The sequence below is a fragment of the Pipistrellus hanaki genome (assembly GCF_964339955.1).
Source record: "Pipistrellus hanaki genome assembly, chromosome: 2".
Taxonomy (NCBI): domain Eukaryota; kingdom Metazoa; phylum Chordata; class Mammalia; order Chiroptera; family Vespertilionidae; genus Pipistrellus; species Pipistrellus hanaki.
Window position 1 is genome coordinate 37,142,781 of NC_140504.1, and position 14,593 is coordinate 37,157,373.

The following is a 14,593-nucleotide window of genomic DNA, read 5'->3' on the forward strand; positions in this document are numbered from 1 at the left end:
TTATTTAATGGACTTAAAAGGAAGTTTCTGGAATAACACAAAATGGGGCCTAACATTGTCTATTTTAATAGGCAATCCAATAATTTTACTCACTCAGGAAATACTGTCATCATAAGTGCCATGAGAATATTTTACTAGTAATAAAAAATCTTCTTTTAAAGATAGTTAAAGTTCAATAAAGAGAAAAGTAAGTGTGAGAAATGTAGTGTTTCTCATACTAGATTATTCCTGGATCTGGGTACCTCTGTGTTTCTCAGTATCTTCATCTAGAAATCTATTTCTCATATTTATTAAATAACATTTCAATTATTAAAATGAAGACTCTTGTGGAAAATTAGTCATTCTTTTTCAAAGATAACTCATGGGTCACTTTTTTTTTTCTTTTTTCTTCTTTTTATTCATGAGTCACTTCTTATGTGTCACTTGCTCCAGGGGTCCATTATAGAGTTACAAATAATGACTGCATCTTTAAAATGTACTTTTAAGTGAATAGAAAATGTCAATTTTAAATTTTGCTATTCATTCTACATTTATGTTTATGCAAGTGAATGAAAATCTAGAAATATATTTAAAAGCCCATAGAGATATTCTGAAATCAGAAATTATCAGCCAATTGTATGAACAACCTCAGAATTTCTTATTAAAAAAGACATAAAAGGCAAATAATCAGGGAATAAAGGCACACTGTGTAAATTCTAGCAGCATCAGAGTCATCCTGTAATAATCAAAATAGTAAACTCATACAAAAGTATTTTTTTCTTAAATTTTTTTCCAAATATATTTTATTGATTTTGTACAGAGAGGAAGGGAGCTTGTGTGTAATTATCTCTCTCCCTTCCTCTCTGTACAAAATCAATAAAATATATTTGGAAACATAGATGAAAAAGAGTTAAAAACATAGATGAAATATATTTGGAATAAAATATATTTGGAAACATAGATGAAAAAGAGTTAGAAACATAGATGAAAAAGAAACATCTATCAGCTGCCTCCTGCACACTTTCTACTGGGTATGTGCCTGCATCCAAGGTACATGCCCTTGACCAGAATTGAACATGGGACCCTTGAGTCCTCAGGCCGATGCTCTATCCATTGAGCCAAACTAGTTAGGACTCGTACAAAAGTTTTTGATGATGTAGAGCACAAGAATCCAGTGATAGAGTGTTTGTTCTAAGTGTCAATTTTTCTAATATGAAACTTCAAGTCAAGTGGAAACTAAATCCTAACTCTAAAGCTCAGAAATACAGGCCCAAGGACTATTTTACAGGGGAAATGGGTTGAAATGTATTGAACATCAAATTAGAGGGAAATATGAGCAAATAATGTGGATGGATGGGAGTGTTTGCAAGGGTAAAAGAAACACTCCTTCTTATCTGTGGCTGGTTAAGCATGTTGGATAAAGCACTGGTTAGCTGTCTGGAACCATATCTTTAATTTCAGTTTGCTCTATTACATAGTCTCAAACTATAGCCCTGACCTAATAGAAGTCTTTCAATTATAGGTTCTTTCCAGTAAATAAATAAAACTTTTGAGTGCTCATGGAGATATTGTAGGTGTTATTGAAAGAGAAAGGTGTTAAAATTAAAAGGAAAAGATGTCATGCCTTCTGCTCTCAAAGATAAGAACAATATTCATATTTAAGGCTCCACCCAAAGCAAATTATTGACATTGCTTTCAGCACCCACTTAAGGACAACTCATTTTTAAAGCTTTTCTTTTATAACTCTTGTAGCTGTATATTAGATATCCCCAGCACCAGTGAGTATGGCACTGCAAACAATACAACCGTTTATAGAAGCAGAAGTGAAAGTGATATGTAGAATAAAAAGAGAAAGTGCTCTGTATCACTTCCCCAGAAGTATACGTATATCCTTCCAGATCTTACATAAAAAGAAAGATGTTTAGAAGGATGAAAAGATAGATAGATAGATAGATAGATAGATAGATAGATACCCTGTTTCCTCGAAAATAAGACAGTGTCTTGCCGAGACCGGTTTGGCTCAATGGATAGAGCGTTGGCTTGGGGACTGGGGGGTCCCGGGTTCGATTCCGGTCAAGGGCATGTACCTTGGTTGCAGGCATGTCCCCAGTGGTGGGTGTGCAAGAGGCAGCTGATCGATGGCTCTCTCTCATCGATGTTTCTAACTCTATCTCTCTCCATTCCTCTCTGTACAAAATCAATAAAATATATTTAAAAAAAAAAAAAAGAAAAGAAAATAAGACAGTGTCTTAAATTCATTTTTTCTCCCAAAGTTGTGCTAGGTCTTATTTTCAGGGGATGTCTTATCTTTCCATGAGCTAGGTCTTATTTTCGAAGGATGTCTTATTTTCAGGGAAACATGGTAGATGATAAAATGTATATTAGTTAAGAACATAGACTCTGAGCCTGGCCAGTGTGGCCCATTGGTTGAGCGTCGACCTATGAACCAGGAGGTCACAGTTCAATTCCTCTTCTGTAGGCTCAGTCTCCCCCATGAAAGGTTCAATTCTGGACAAGGGCATGTACCTTGGTTTCAGGCACATCCCCAGTAGGAGGTGTGCAGGAGGCAGCTGGCCGATGTTTCTCTCTCATTGATGTTTCTAACTCTCTATCCCTCACCCTTACTCTCTGTAAAAAATCAATAAAAGTATATATATATTTTTTAAAAAGAAATAAAGAATTAGGCAACTACATGTTTATGTGCATCCAAAGGGGACATAGGTCAAGAAATACAAAAAAAATATACTAAAAGATGAAATAAAATAGTAAGCCTGGCACTGTCCTATGTATTAAAGAGAATATTAAAATCATGACACCAATCTTAGATGCTTAAATGGTTTGAAGTCAGGATATATCATACATGGTGGTAGAAGGGGGAATAAGGAATTAACTCTGATCTGGCTCTGTTAAGACTGATATTTATGCTCTCCTATACCTACACTCTCTAACTCTGCCACATTCTATTAAGTAGTATTAAGATAATAAAAATTTCACAAACTACATATATATATATATATATATATATATATATATATATATAAAGTCAAATTGAATTGACTTTAAGTTAATGTGTCTCAGGACGTATGATTCTTTTATATTCAGTGACACTTCAGCCAAATATAGTCCTCTCTCTTTCAGACAAGAGACTACTGTACAATGGCTTCAAAATGGGCAGGACTCATTGTGGGAATAGCTTTTCAATAACCCGTGTTTCTAATTCCAGCATAATTTGGGATCCAAGAACAGAAGGGGGAAATTTAATATTGTAATGTATTTGTTGTTGTGCTTGTCTTGCTATGCTGCCAACATTGGGAAAGAGTTTTATTGTCAGCTAGATTATTTAGTGACTTTGGGACTGGGGCAAATGACTTCCCAAGCTGAAATGTCCTCCTACATGAAACAGAGTTATTGGGAAATGAGCATATTCAGCTTGTTGATATTTATCTGAATGTTAGGAAAAGCATAGGTGATGCAAGTTGTAATGTTTTCAAAATGTTATTGATTGATTAATTTGAGAGAGAGAGAGAGAGAGAGAGAGAGAGAGAGAGAGAGAGAGAGAGAGATAGCAATTTGTTGTCGCATCCACTCATCTATCACTGAGTGATTCCTATATGTGCCCTGACCGGGGATTGAACTCGTAACCCTGCTGCAACCAGATGATGCTCCAATCAACTGACAGCCAGAGCACAAATTGTAAAACTTTACTGCCCTGGGAGAAATACTAAGATTTAGAAACGTCCAGGACATAGTGTAACTTAAAAGCAAAGGATGGGGGGGGAGGGTGGAATCACCATGGCCTTTTCCAGATATATTGATATTTCTTAGATAGCACCTAAGCCCACTTACTTATCAGACATTTGTTTACCTTCTGCCTCTGTTTCTGAGTCATGGTAACATCTAAGAAGCTTACAAAAATACTTACCAAAATCGGTGGGACATAATGCGACACTTTAGATCCCAATGACAGCTACCTCTAACTATGAGTGACACAAAATAAATTATGTTTGAACTGGATTTTTCAGCTGCGGATCTTTATTCTGCCACCCAGACGGCCCTATAAAGTTGCACTTGTGGCCTTAATCCCACTTGGATGTGTGCCCCGCTGCCTCTACTCTCCATCATTCGGGTGCTTTCGTCTTCTTGAATCAGTGAACAATCTTTGTTTCTGTACCTTATTAGGCCAAAGACCATAACAGCCAGTGATGGCATCGGCAAGCCCTGCGGGCAAGGATTCTCCGCAGACCCGGCCAACCTCCAACAAACCCCTTTTTATGCTCCTGTTTCTAGGAAGAATTATGATGGCGGTGCCCTGCTGTTGATCAGTCAGATCTGTGGTAGGCCCAGAGATAAGTCCTGTAAGTGTGGTGTACTGTAAAACAGCGGCTCCCATTCATTAGGAGCTTGTGTGTAATAAACCACCAAAAGGGGGGTGGGGGCGGGGGGAGAGCAGGGAGGCAGCTGCAGTGTGCGAGGGCAAACAAGGCATCTCATTCTTGGGAGCCAAAACTTTTGTAATTTGCTCTTGGGCAGCCTGCTCGTGCTGACATTCTTCCTGATAAACAGAGCGGTGGCCTATCTATATTTATCGCTGGACTACTAAACCCAGGAGATGGTAATGGGTAACTATGTATCTACTTATCACAACAGCTTTGTTATGAAGGAAGAGGTGAAAGACACTAGCAAAGGGCTGGCAAACAGAATTGCTGGGTTAAAAATGCTGTTTTTCCTCTGCCAGCGGTTAACCTGACAATAATTGATGCTAGCCACTGCCGTACAGTATATACTGGCTGTATAAGGACGGCACTTCCAAAGATACCAGCTAACATTCACATGGTGTCTCTTTTGTAGTATATTTTCTAGCCATAAAAGTGTTCATTGAATAGAAAGGTATGGGGTGGGGGAAATGCTTGTCTTTTTTAAAATTAAAAGTAGGAACAAGCCGAAACCGGTTTGGCTCAATGGATAGAGCGTCGGCCTGAGGACTGAAGGGTCCCGGGTTTGATTCCGGTCAAGGGCATGTACCTTGGTGGCAGGAACATCCTCAGCGGGGGGTGTGCAGGAGGCAGCTGATCGATGTTTCTCTCTCATCAACGTTTCTAACTCTCTATCCCTCTCAATTCCTCTCTGTGTAAAATCAATAAAATAAAATAAAATATTAAAAAATGTCTCTCTTTAAAATAAAAAATAAAAAAGTAGGAACGAAATCTCATTGTTTGGCTATCAGGTATGTAAGAAACACTACTTTGCAACTAGTACTACAGGTTATGCATCTTCCCAAATCCAAATGTGGAAGGCAATTTAATCATGAAAAGAAGACCATATATCTGTGTTGGAGGGTTGGGGGGAATCTCAATAAACCCTTTTAAGTCAGGATGGGTAAACCTAATAAAAGAGAAACACTTGAATTTCTCAGGACTATGTAATGAGATGAAAAAAAAAATGTTGCAATTTCTGTAATAAACTCTTTCTCTTTACACCCAAAGCAGGTGCGTGGCATTGTGATCCCAACACCCTACTCGCTCTTCATCAGCCCCCTGCTGCTCTTCCCAGTGGGAATGGAATACTGGACATTCTAGGCATTTTTCCTTCCCCTCTCAGGGTCAGGAGAGGGGCTGTGGCAGTGCGGAAGGCCTGCCAGTTGTTTTGGAATTCCTGCAGGTGTTTAAAAAGCGAAGGGTTCTTTAGGGAGGCACATCTGCATTTGTCATGTGCCACTGGTGCTAAAGCCTGTGGTGTTTTTGTTTGCCGGTTTGACAGATTGCATGTAATGGCCGGGGCCCGGGAGCGGCTGCTCCCAGCCAAGTCACTCTGATCGCTGGAGTTCTCCAGAAATCAGCTGGCCTGAATTCCCCCTGATTTTTCTCCGCCCTTCAAAGGAGAAGGCGCTGTTCTAATGTTCCTTTCGGCTTTCCCAATCTTTTCCTTTTTGTTGCATTGTTTTAAACTCTGAGTTAAGACGGAACAGGAACTTTGATAGGTTCATGACATCTACAAAGAGTTTTCAAAACCAACCAGCCCTTCAAATGTACTTAGAAGTGGCTAAAGAGATTGATGGCACTAGCATAAATATTGGGATATCATAAAATTCAAAACTGGGGAACCGATCTGTGTCAGCGATGAATGGGGGAACAAGACTAGAGGCAAAAACTGCAACATTACCACTTTTTCATACTTTTAAACACTTAAAGTAAAACTCTCGTTTTAAGTTATTTTTGAAATCTCTTTTTTTTTCTTTTTCATCTCAGAATTTATATGTAAGCTTGTATCTTATCAACCCTGTTACCACAAGTAAATATGTGTGAAAGCAAATCTTAGTATGGTGTCTTTTGTTGACAAAATGAAATCGGAAATCTTTATTAATGTTCTCCATAAATAGGGAGCTTCTCATGGAAGGGTTCAAAGCTCATGTTTCTAGTATTAACTTTATTGTCCATGTAACTTTCTGAATTTTATGGCACTGTGATAGGCCCCATCCTGTCCCCACATAACAAAGGAATATCATGTGTTAATTAAGCAAATGCAAAATGTCGGACACATGTTCATTAATAGCATTCACTTCACATCAACCCAAACACAAGTACTCCACTGACACACAGGTCTCCTGGCCACGCACCTTCCCTCACCTACATGTTGCCTCCGCACTGGAAGGGGCCATTCCTTTCCACAAAGCATCTCGGTCTGGGTGTCTTATTTGTCAGCATATTATCAGCTCCACAGGTCCATCTGCATCACCAGGTTTCCATGGAGCCCTGCGCTGGAGAAAGAGGAAAGGCAAAACAAAACTCCCTTCAGGCCCAGGAGTGGTCCTTCGGCACTGGCCACGGGAGCCCAGGAGCAGCTCTGCTGTGGTGTGGGTGAGAGAACGTTAAAAGCAAAAGGCCACTTCCTAACTGCACAGTGGAAAAATGGCTGTTGTGTTTCCCTCTTCTAGTGACAAGTTATGTTCTAGATATTTAAGTTTTTAATAACATTTACTCGTTTTGAATGTGTTGATGTTTTTAGAGAGGGGGGCGGGGGAAAGAAACTTGGATTTGTTGTTCCATTTATTCATGCCCTCATCCGTTGATTCTTGAATGTGCCCTGACTAGGGATCGAACCCACAACCTTCGTACTGGAACAACGCTCTAAGCAACTGAACTACTTGGCTGGGGCCCTCGTTTATTAATAATTTGTAAAAACCTTCTTAAATAACAATTCCTTCATGTTCCCTCAGTAGGACTTAAATGTACTCAGGTCTTTACTGTTTGTAGTTAATTTGCCAGATTTAGAAAGTAAAAGAAAGCATAAACAGGATGACCAGTTAAAGTTGAATTTTGGATAAACAACAACATTTTTAGTGTAATGTTGCATGGGATATACTTACACTAAAAAAAAAAAAATCTCTATTGTTCATCTGGTATTCAACTTTGTGTGTCCTATTTTATCGGGCAACTCTATTGGTAGCAGAGGTTGATTAATGGCCAATTCATGATCAGAAGCCCCATGGTCTGAAGGGATTAATCTTTTTTATTGTTTTATTTTCCTAGGGTGGGTTCACAAAGATTATCTAGTTAATGATAGTAACTATGATGATTGAGCACCTGTCCAAATACACAGCCACTGGAGTAGACAGAGGATGCTATCCCCATTTTGCAAATGAGAAAACTGAGGCCCAGAAACAATGAACAATTCTTCCTGAGTTAGACAGATCACAAGAGCATGAGCTGGGGTGAGAAACCAGGTCTACAGAGTCCAGAGTTGGGGCCCTTCCTCTTAGCTGCACTGGCTTGTGAAACATGAAGGGTCATTAACATCACAAGTGCTGTAATCCGCTGATTGCAGCTCATATAAAACAGTGTCCTATTGCCAGTCACCTTTGAGTGTGTATGGGTACTCCTTTTCTTGCCAGCCCCAAGGGCCATGTCAGTGTCTCCCACTGTTTGGTCTCCTCCCTTCGACAAGCCATCACATAGGTTACAATATCACTTTACAGTAATGTCACATTATTATAGAAGATTACCCGAAGTTTGTCTTTGGACTGAACCAAGTGTGCTTTCATTATTATTCAGCTGTGAAGCATGTTGTCACAATAGCCCTCAGCTGCTACACAACCCCTGACTCCATTTTTTTTTCACTCTGCATAATGTGCGTTGCGCTTCCACAGTTTTATTTGCTTTGCTAGTGTGAACCACCACTCACCAAACTCCAACAGCAGCATTTCCTTGCCGGTACACCAAAATAAAAACAACTATGGCTTCCATGGCTTACCCTTCCTTGCTTTCGGTCACGGCCACAAAGTACTGAATTCTGGGCTCTTCTCTCTCTGGAGAGACTTCAACCCCTGGTTTACCTTTGCCTGCGGCGCCCTGTCTGATGGAAATACTATTCCACAATGGCTCCTCCCCCTGGTCCTTCTATGGTTCTTTGATATTACTTAGAAGGTGATTACACAGCTTAATTCATTTCTTTGAATGCACAGGTTTCATGGTCATTAAAACAATCACAGACTCATCAGCTCTCCCCAGGCTTAAATAAGATCAATACAAACCAGCACAGGCGGCTTCTCCTCTCCTCTGCTCACCAGATTTCTCGTTTCCTTCTGTCTGTCATCCCCCTTTCTCCCTCTACTTCTCTAATTCCTTCCCCTCTTTCCCACCCTCAAACATGGTACGGAAAAAGAGCACAGTCATTTTTTAATTTTTTTTTACAGTTCTTTCTGTTATGATTCCTAAGATTTACTCTGCCGTTTTCCCAGACTTAGAGAAGTGTTTGCCTTTATACAAACTGTCAGAGGCAGCTGTAGCAAGTTTGGTGTTTACTAGAGGGGAGGAGAAAAAAAAAAAGAAGAAAAAAAAGAAAAGCCTGCTGGCCCAGCCTCCAAAACCAGTTCAGCGGCGAAACGGTTAATAAGACGAGTAAAGGCTATTTTTAAAGTCTGGCTCCCCTCTCTGAGGCACTCCTGAAAATTCACCCCTGTACTGCAGAAATCCTAAATTGCAGCGCCCTGCACCCCACTGGAAGTCTTCAGTCTGCTGTAAGTAAGCCTCAGCATGGGCAAGATTGGGGGTGAACAGCTGGAGGAGGGGCTCAAGCCCTGCGCCTTTGTGATGGAGGGGCGAAACACCGGGGTCCTGTGGAGAAGGAACACAGAAGCCCTCAAGGCGCGGAGAAATAGACCCAGACAAAAGCCCGTTACATGGTTGCAAATCACCCCACTGCTGTTATTTTATTTACCGCGGTCTGCAGGAGGATTGTTTGCTCTCTGCAAAATTTCTAAGCTTCCCGGGCCTTTTCTCCTCCACAACAGCGGTCACTTATACCACAGTGCCACACAGGGACAGCCCTCACCTTCAGCTTCCTTAGGGGAAGGGGAGAAAACACACAAACCTGCTTAGTCAGGATGCAACAGACAGGAAGGACATCGGTGAATTTCCAGGCACAAAAAGATGGAAGTACTGTGTGTTTTAAATATGACTCCAATGGGTCCACGCCCATTTGTTCCATATTTTTCTGGCTTTATTATTATTATTGTTGTTGTTGTTGTTGTTGTTATTGTTGTTGTTTTTACAGATGACACCTGCCTACATGCTTTGGGGCCTGGATTTGTTTAGATGTGGGAAGGAAAGAAAGAGCCACACAAGTTTTGTACTGAATCCATTGGAGACATATAAATAAATAAATAAACATCCTTCCTCAGTCACATAATCCCCTCCCCCCCCCCCCCCCCCCAGTTTCAAAACTGATGGATATGTCCCCCTATCACTATGGCAAGACGTATGCTGTGAGTTGGAGGGTTTTTAGTCGGAGGGGTAAAAGGGGGGGGGGGGGGAAGGCTCATAGAAACAGCTCTTTTAAACCCTGAAGGGAAGGAACTGCCTGCAAGTCTCTCTGGTACAAGTTTCTCCTGGTGTTTGTGCAAGAGGGACCCTTGCCTCGCTGCGAGGAAGGGAGAGAGGCCTGTGGAGGGAAAAGCAGCTCCCTCCTCCGAAGACAGCCTTGTGGCTCAGGTTGGTAACCGTCTCTCCACCCTGAGCAGGCGCTGCAGCTCCGCCTTGGGGGGCTGAGGAGGGAGCTGAGGAGGGAGCGCCCCTGTATCCAGGGCGGCGCAAGGCTCTCCTGGTCCCCGCGAGGAAGCTGAAAGGGCAGCTCGCAACGAGTGTGCTCCCTGTAAGAAAACACTAAAGAGTGAAATTTTCTAGGACAAATCCGCGGGAGGTAGGCGCAAGGTGTTTGCGCGGGCCATTAGCACCCAAACCAGGCTTCAGGAAATAGTTCTGGTCCCCTCCGATGGAGAATATATAATGAGCTGAAGAGCTTGATTGTCAATGGATGATTGACCCCGGACAATAGCCCCCACAGAACCGGGTAAAGAGTTTACAAATGGTAACAGGAGAGGCAGTGAGCTTCCCCCCCTCCCCCCTCCGAGCTTACTTCGGTCCCCTCCTGAGACCCCGTCCCTTCTCTGCAACCCCTCTCCTTTCATCACTTCCACAAAATGCATACATACTTGAAAAACTGAACTTAGTCCTTAAGAAAAAAAAAAAAAAGAAAAAAGATTCTGTCAAAGAAGCATAAGGAAGGTGCAAGGGGGGAAAAAAAAAAAAGAGGAAGTAAAACGTCCCGTAGGCACCTAGGCCTTACTCCTGGGATGTTTCAGGCTGAAACTTTCGTGTGTGTTTAGGTTTCCTGGCAGAGGTTCATTGTGGAGTCATCTCCTCACGGGAGTTTCTCGTGCTGGTAACAAGCAACGATGAAACCCTTACCCGTTTTTTGTCAGTCGTCTGGAGAAGGCTGACAACACCGAGAACCCGAGATGACCAGATTAAAAAAATAGTTCGACATTGCTCAATTGACAACTTTACGTGATTTTGTTGATTTAAGAAAGGCTCGGTACCTGGAGGCACTACGGTTGGCTACCCTGCAAGCATTATCATTTCTAGGAAGCTATTATCTTATGTGCCATAGTAACTCTGGTAACCAAATGAAGAATCAAAATTAACATTCACCTGCTGAGCCTCTTGTAAGATGAGTGTTGCTGTGTCATAATCTAAAATGTTTGCATGGTTCGTATTCTGCTCACATACAGGGAAGGCCCTCTCACACTGCACCCCACCCACCCCCAATTGCCTTGGGTACACATTTAAAACTAAAAGGAACTTATATACTATTTTACAGAATAGAAAATAGCTTCAGAAAGTTCAAATAATCGTCTAATGCCACTAGTGTCAGAGTTTGGACCAAAACCAAGATTTCCTAATTTTCTCATTTTGGCTGTTCCTCTCCCCCCCTCCCTTATCCCACAGTGCATTAGACCGTCTTCTTATGCGGTTAATAATATATGAGAGCTGCCTCAGAATGCCAGTTTCTACTGAGGCATGCTCTCTGTCATTAAGTGCTCCAGCAAACTGTTAATTAAGATTGTTTTGAGCTGTTTACCAATTTAGGTGATGTCAGATACTTCTCTTGGATTCTGTCAGCCTCTTGGGATGGCAGGACATTCTGTTGATTCTGTTGCCTGTGGCTTGACCATCTGTTCTGAATCAGGATTGTGCTGCCATTTGGAAATCCATAATCTGACACCGTTACCAGAATTGTACGTTTAAAATGCATTAAGTTCTTTGTGGGTCACCAGCCCTTCCTAAGCTCCCCTTCATTTTATAGGCTGTCCACAGAGAGCACTTAATTTGGGAATTGAAAGGTACAGGTTGAAAGACGGAAGCAGTCCCACTCCTGTTTTCTCCCCCCAGGCGGTATAGAAGCTGTTTTGTTACAACGATGTGAGATGGAAAATAAAACACTGGAAAGTGCAGTGTGAGGACTAGCCATGGAACAGTCGAGAAGGGTTGGGAGTAGGAATGAAATCATAGGGTTTTCTAGTCATCCTTACCTAGTTTCCCTCAGGGCACATCCAGGAAATGATTGACACGACTCAGTGTACATAGGACTACAGAAGACCTTGTGGGAAGACATATTCTGTCCTAAGATAAATATTTACTTAAAAAAAAAAAGTGTTTGTCATGCTTTGCACTTTCCAGAGTTACTTTTTATTTTTTTATTTTATTGTTTAAAGTATTACAAATAGTAGTGAATTTATCTCCATTTTTTTCCCCATTGACCTCCCCTGGCCTCTCCTACAGAGTTGATTTTTAGTACCGTAATGTCCCTACTATCCTTTAGGCTATATGTCCCTACAGGCTCATTTTATTTATTTTTTAATATTGAGTTAGTCAACAAAAACTACGCAGAGCAGTACTCAGTAAGTACTCTGTCAATGTTTGCCATCACTACTCATTCGTTTATGTGTCATTCATTGAGTGCCGGTTCTAGCTATTGGAGGCGTGCTAAAGGTGAGGGTCATGGGTCCTGCCCACAGGGAGTTTATAGTCACCTGAAGGAAACAGATAAGTAAACTGGTCATTACAGAGAGATAACTATAAATGTACGTAGATGATGTTGTGGGAATAGTGAGGAGGGTAAACAGATCTCCTGGGCCCACTCTAATCTACTAAATCCCAACCACGTGAGGTGATGTGGCCTAGAAATCTGTATTTTCCAGAAGCTCCTCAGGCAATTCCAAAGTGGCCCCCATGGTGTTTGTCTAATCTGGTCTGGGAGAAATTTCTGGGAAATGTATATTGAAGTTGGAAGTGGGAAGAAGGAAGGGTATCCTAGGTTAAGAGAAAATTGAAGAAAGGTGTGATAGAGCCTGTCCTGTTTGGAGAGGGGCTGACAGATGGCTCTGGTTGGAGTAAAGGCCCTGTGGAAAAGGGTTATCCTACAGGGGGAGTGACCATGTGTACCATTACGCAAACCAGAACACTTCTGAGAGTAAAAGGCAGTGCTCTAAACCAAGATGCAGGGGAACAGGTATCTTCCATGGGAGATGATGCTAGGGGCCTGCAGAGCTCTGAAGAGATGCCGAGATCCTTCAGCGTGGAGCTGTTACTTAACCTCTTCAAGTCTGTTTCCTCATCTGTAAAATGGTTACAGTACAGCCAGCCTCAGGGCTTGAATAAGGCTTACATAAAAGACATTCGTGAAGCTCTTTGTCAGTAGATTGCAGATGTGCAATACACGCTAGACTTCCTTTCTCTTGCAAAAAATGTTGTTGGAGTGTTAGAGTTAGGAGAACAAGGTTAAGGTTGAGATATGAGGATTCCCTCACCCTCTCTCCTCAAGGAGCCCACACTCTTCCAACTGTAGGACTCAGAAGATAGGAATGAGGTAAAGACCACGTCATGTGAAGCCTTGTAAAGCCATGCTATAGAGTTAGGACTGGCCTGATCAAAAAGATTTGAGGTCTTCTTTCTGTTTCTTCTGCTCACCAAGCTTGTTGCTACCCCAGGGCCTTTGCACTTCCTGATTCCTCTGCTTGAAACATTTGAATCTTAGATGGTCACTTGACTCACTCTCTCACTGCCTTCAGTGCTAGTCCTTCAAGAAGGCAATCTTTATCTGAATTAATTAAAATACTATCTCCCCAACTACTAGTCACTCTTCAACCTCCTAACCCCAAATCTTGATTGGATTTTTTGGTCAACACTTACAAATAACTTGGTATTATATTACAGTAGAGGTCTGGTGCACTAAATTCGTGCACAGGGGCAGGAGGATGTCCCTCAGCCCAGCCTGCGCCCTCTCCAATCTGGGACCCCTCAAGGGATATCTGACAATCCGACATCCCTCTCACAATCCAGGACTGCTGGCTCCCAACTGCTCGCCTGCCTAATCATCCCCTAACCACTCCCATGCCAGACTGATTGATGTCTAACTGCTCCCCTGCCAGCCTGTTTGCCCCAACTTCCCTCCTCTGCTGGCCTGGTCACCCCTAACTACCCTCCCCTGAAGGCTTGATCACCCCCAACTGCCTTTCCTTACAGCCTGGTCCCTTTCAACTGCCCTCCTTTGCAGGCCTGGTGACTCCCAACTGCCTTCTCCTGCTGGCCATCTTGTGGTGGCCATCTTGTATCCACATGGGGGCAAGATCTTTGACCACATGGGGGTAGCCATATTGTGTGTTGGAGTGATGGTCAACCTGCATATTACTCTTTTATTAGATAGGATATAGGCCTGGTTCACGGGTGGGGGCCAACTGGTTTGTCCTGAAGGGTGTCCCGGATCAGGGTGGGGGCTCCCTTGGGGTGTGGGGCAGCCTGGGTGAGGGGCCTGTGGTGGTTTGAAGGCCTGCCATGCCCCCTGGCAACCCAAGCAGAGGCCCTGGTATCTGAAATTTATTTACCTTCTACAATTGAAACTTTGTAGCTTGGAGCAGAGCCAAGCCTCCTGTGCACTCCATGGCTGGCAGCCATTTCTGTTTGGATTTGTTTACCTTCTATAATTGAAACTTTGTAGCCTTGAGTGGAAGCCTAGGGGGGCAAGAGCAGGCGGAAAGCTTGGCTTCTTCCATTGCCTGGGAAACCCAAGCCTCCCTCCTGCTCTTTGTGGCTGTAGCCATCTTGGTTGGGTTTATTTGCATACTCGCTCTGATTGGCTGGTGAGTGCGGCTGGTGGTCATGGCTTGTGGATGTGGTGGTGTGATGGTTAATTTGCATATTACTCTTTTATTAGGTATGATATTTAATTATTGTCAATCTCTGCTAGAATGTAAGCTCCATAAAGACAGGGGCAACCCTAA

The 14,593-nt window shown here is 42.4% G+C and overlaps 1 long non-coding RNA gene across 1 annotated transcript in view; it reads left to right on the forward strand.

Annotated features, from left to right (window-relative positions):
- LOC311618220 overlaps positions 1 to 6,246 on the forward strand; it is a 55,394-nt gene extending 49,148 nt beyond the window's left edge. Inside the window, exons 5-6 of the long non-coding RNA XR_014794280.1 lie at positions 4,159 to 4,334; positions 5,463 to 6,246. This is a non-coding gene — a long non-coding RNA (uncharacterized lncRNA). The remainder of the gene's footprint in view (positions 1 to 4,158; positions 4,335 to 5,462) is intronic.
- The last annotated feature ends 8,347 nt before the right edge of the window (positions 6,247 to 14,593 follow it).